A 5,082-nucleotide genomic window follows, 5' to 3' on the forward strand; every position below is an offset into this window, starting at 1 on the left:
TGGACATTTTCCTTCCATGTGTTATTTCCTCTTTAATTTCCTTTTATGTTTTTCTTCTTTGAAAACCAGAAATGTCTTCTACTTAACATTCTGTTTTGCTGCTTTAGGGCTTGAGCTTAAAGTTGCTGCCAGAGAGCTAGCTTTGGCTCTTTTCCTTGCCACCTAACTATGTTCCAGGGTTTTGGCATTGTTTATTTATCCTCTTGTTCTCCCCCACCCACGGCCTTTGGTATTATCTGAGGTTCCAGAGGTCCTAAGGATGAGAAAAGGTTATAACACACATTACTCACCACGTGTTTACATGAATATTCATCAGTCCTTTTTAGTCAGGATGGACTTTCAGGGTTGGAAATCCACACAGGCAAAGTTATATACTGCAAAGATCCTTTGCAGTATCTGAAAAGAAATCCTTAGCGCCCTGTAAATGGAGCCTGTTGAAAGCTCTCTGTCACCAGGGAAGCGCTGGTTTCCCTTGTAAGATCATAGAGCAGCCTGTCCACTGGGCCCTGCAGTAGCAATCAGGTGAGCCTGTGAGTTGTGGAGACTTTGTTAGGGAAATCATGCTCCCGATGAATTCCAAAATCTCCTGGACAAAAAAGGGTAATAGGTCTTTGCTTAGAACATTAGCAAAATAATAACTTAATCTGAGAAATGTTTGGAGATTACTTTAAAAAATATCTGTAGTTTTATACTAAACATAATGAGACATAAGAACTCTTACTCTGAAATGGCAAAGTTTTCCAAACGATGACGTGGGCAGTAAACTGCATCTAGGAAACAGGCCCTAATTTTATCAAAAATAACCAGATGCATCTCTTTAAGTGTAACATATCCAAAGTTGAAAGAATAAAAATCAATTTGTAGGTTATCTTGACACTTCCACTTTTCCTTCACACTAAATAAAACCCTTGCATTCCAAGAGGAGGCATAGACATTCATTATTTGTAATCCATACTGTGAAGTTAAAGTTGATATCTTTCTACTACTGTACATCTATATTACTCAAAGTATTCTGAGTATAAAATTCATAGTGAGAATATACTTCACATAGAGTAGAGTCCGAGAATATTGTGCTTTTATAACATCATTCTTTTTTCACTCAACTTACCAAAAGCAAGCAGGAAACAGGAAATTAGACTGTTGCCAGATTCATCATGTCACCAAACCCAGCATATATTTCATAGCTAAGTAAAAATACATTAGCCTAGACCACTCTATATAAAATATATTTAATATAATTACTGGGGGTTATTATTCAAACGCACATGGTCATACAGGAGGCTAGAAGTAAACATGTAGAGCTAAGCAAACTTGGATATACAAAAGATAATTAGGCTAGTTCCTAAGTTCTCCACAGCTCAAGGGCAGAAAGTAATGCTGGAATACCTGGCCTTTGAAACCACTTCCCTAGTCTTGTTACTTATACTGAGTTCTCTTATTTGTGAAAGGTTTGTGTGGGGGGAAATATAAGTGATTCATAACTCAAAGGCTGCTGCTACTTGCTGTGCTGAAGCTTTATGCTCTCATTCTTGGCTTATGAAAAGAGACTCACAGACGATTTCAATAGGGACTAATTCATGAGGTGGTTTCTGAACTTCAAAGAATTTTCTGTCCTTTAAAATTAGTATTTGAACTCTTCCATTGGATAAGAGTGCAGTGCAAGCTTCTTACTAGCGGAATCAAAACTCATCCCAAGCCAAATTCATTTTCATAAACAGGCTAGGACTTTATCCAACAGGAGCTCTCATTTCTGGGCAGCCTCTCTACTGTGCTGCAAAAGTCCCAAAGTTGGTCCTTCTCCACATTGTTTTTCTTTTTTAACACTAATCTTATCTCATTCTGTCCTTCAGTCTAGGGATGCACCTTCGAGACACACAAGCTCAGGTTCCTGAGTTCGACTCGTGGTACCACAAAAGACACATAAATGTCCTTAAGAAATGCGTCCTTTCATCGCACTTCCTTTCCCTCCATGAGTCTCACTGTACCTTGTGTTGACACAAGCGCCGCTTTCACTCTTTGGTTCTAGTCTATGACCTTTCTGATGGTGATATAAACACATGGTCCTCTGAGATCAGCGGTGGCAAGCCTGTGGCAGGCTGGCTGTGTACATTTTAACACAAAAGATGTTAGTATATGAGTTGTCTTTCTAAACTAAAACTTCAGCATTCAATTAATTGCTGTGTTGGCACTTGGAGATAAATCCAGGGCTTCTGGGGTACAGATGGGGCACTCATCTCCCACAGGCTTGTCATCACCCTCTTAGATCTTATGCTTCCTGACACAAGGGCAGGACAAAGTCATCTCACACTCTCCCACTGTATTGTCCAAAGCACATCTCTAATATTTGCTCACCATTTGACACAAGCTCTTGACAAAACAAAAGGTGAAAAACAGGATTAAGGAAATAGAAGCACAAGTTCAAACAACGCTTGGATTTACAATATTTGTTTTGTTTTGCTTTCATGGGGTTCTTTTGCATTAAACTTTAGAAGTGAATAATGCAGCGGGTTACTGGTAACTTGGGATTATCTGCAGAATTCAGTGTCAGATGCATGCAGGGTGCCCGATAAACTATGTTTTGACCTAAAGTTAATGTTCATTTAAGAAAACATTAACTGACTTTATTTAGAAGAAGGAATTTCGTATACAGTTTAGATGCATCATTCTGATACTGAAGCAAGATGGTACATACATATTGGAATGATGCTTTCACCAAAACAGGCTAGATAAAGGGAGTGAAATGAAACTCTAATGTATTGATTGTGAAATCCTCGTTAGGAGATGATGTAAAGAAGGGAATGGGCAGGGAGCAAGATAGCCCAGTGGACTAGGCACCTGGTTAGGCAAGCACAAAGCTGAAGTTCGATCCCGGGCAGGATGTGCTGCACTGGCCCCACCCCGGGCATGGCAAGCTAGTCATGAGCCTGGGTGTAGGGGCACACACCTGTGTTCTCAGTGCTGGGGTGATTATGAGCAGTCAGTGCACAGTGACTATGATTTCAAGAACATCCTGAGACTGTACCAAATGCAGGTTTGTTTTTTTTTTTTTTAAAGGGAATGCCCTCTGAGAGAGTAGACTGAGGCTAAAACAATGGGCACCTTAAGCAAACAGCAAGACCACAGGCTGGAAAAGGATATTTAAAACAAATCATAAAACCTTGTGAAGTGCCATGCTAAAGAATTTGAGGATGGGAGTTCCTAAAGTGTCTGAAGAGGGATGTAGACAACACTGAACGTGGGTAGCTGAGGACGGTTCTCGTAATGGGGTAACACATTTCACGAGGCAGACAGGAAGAGGTTTGAAAAGGAGTAAGGAAAAGAGTGAATGATGAGGTGACTAAGGGTTACACGTGTTAAAGAAGAAGAAGAAGTGTGTCAGAAAGAAAGAAGGAGAGAGAGAGAGAGAGAGAGAGAGAGAGAGAGAGAGAGAGAGACAGAGACAGAGACAGAGAGACAGAGACAGAGACAGAGACACAGGCAGACAGAGACAGAGACAGACAGACAGAGACAGACAGACTGACAGAGAGACAGAGAGAGACAAAGAGAAAATGACAGAGAAGCTTATAAAACTTCAGTTTGGGAAGAAAGCAACCAAAATCTAAAGATGACTGTGAGCTGAGTCTGCAGCACAATTAATTGCTTCCAAGTCATTCCTCGGGAAGCCAAATACTAAGTGTTAAGGACCAGGCATGCATGGCAGAAACCATATCTTAAGAGTAATTCTGGAATTCTACAAAGTGGATTTTGATAGCTTGCGTACTGCTTCATTCTGATAGACACTGCAGCAGTCAGGACTTCAAATGTATGTTCCTTCAGGGTGAGATAAGATGTCAGTATTTATTCTTCTTGACAGATGCATATGGCAAAGTTTGTGCTCTTCATTCACATTCATTTATGCTGTCAGAGAATCAAAGATTTGCATGAAACTCTTTATAATACTCTAAGAAGTCTTTCTATATAAAATCTCTCGATGAGAAATATTTTGGAAGTCATCATTTGGTTATTCATGCATACATCCTTTTCTTATCAGTTCTAACCTAGTGCTACAATTGTTTTAAATTCTTCAACAGATACAGGATAATGTTGTCTTCTTGTATGGATAATTGCATTGGTGCATGCAGACAAAAAGTGAGATTTGTGCTCCAATGCATTTTGTAGTAAATGAAAAATGTAGTATACGCATGTGCAGAATGGTATCACTGAGAAATGTTTAATTTCCAGTGAATTGCTGCTAGTGTAGCATTGACTTAAACCTTGGAATGATGTTTTGATACATTCAGGACAGAATTCTGGATGCCTATTTTTAAATATCAAATAAGGATGGATGTCTGGGTTAAAATATGTGTTACAAACCAATGCACAAGTCAACTTTCTTATAGAAATATATTCATCTTTTATCTGAGATTCAAAATTAAATGAACTACATTCATGCAGTCTTAAACTGAAGAAAAGCTATACTACATGATACTCAATAGTTACTTATGATTATTTCATATACGAATAATGAGAAAAAAGAATAAACAAAAGAATGAAAAGAAAATGCCCAGGATGTGTTAGTAAGAGCACATAGATGCATTCATCATAGAAGAGTATTATTTAATTTAATTTTGTTATTTTTATTCATTTGGAGGTAAGCAAACATCAAACTGGTTTATGAATAAAATGAAAATTATGAAGTGCAAAAGTTGAAATTGGGATGTTATATATGGCACATTGATAGTTTTTAGTGCTTCTGATGTAGTCCATATTGAATAAAATTCTAAATTTTCGGCAGGCATATCATCGGTATCACTAAGAAATCTAGTACCTGACCTCGTCTGCAAACAAATAAATTAGAAGATGTTCTTTTGAAAAGTAGAAACCACTCTTTATTCCTTTAAAACAAATCAATGAAACAATGCCTTCTATAGAAATGTTTCTAAGCAAATTTCATGGAAGGGGCTGGTGAGATGGCTCAGTGGTCTAAAGCACCTATTTAGAACAAGCTTAGCAAAGCATCAGGGACCACGGTTCAATCCCCCAGCACCACATGCCAGCCAGCACCGCCCCCTGGTGGGCTGAGCTGGCCACACACACACACAC

The sequence above is a fragment of the Octodon degus genome, unplaced genomic scaffold (assembly GCF_000260255.1).
Source record: "Octodon degus isolate 3935 unplaced genomic scaffold, OctDeg1.0 scaffold00095, whole genome shotgun sequence".
NCBI classification, from domain to species: Eukaryota; Metazoa; Chordata; class Mammalia; order Rodentia; family Octodontidae; genus Octodon; species Octodon degus.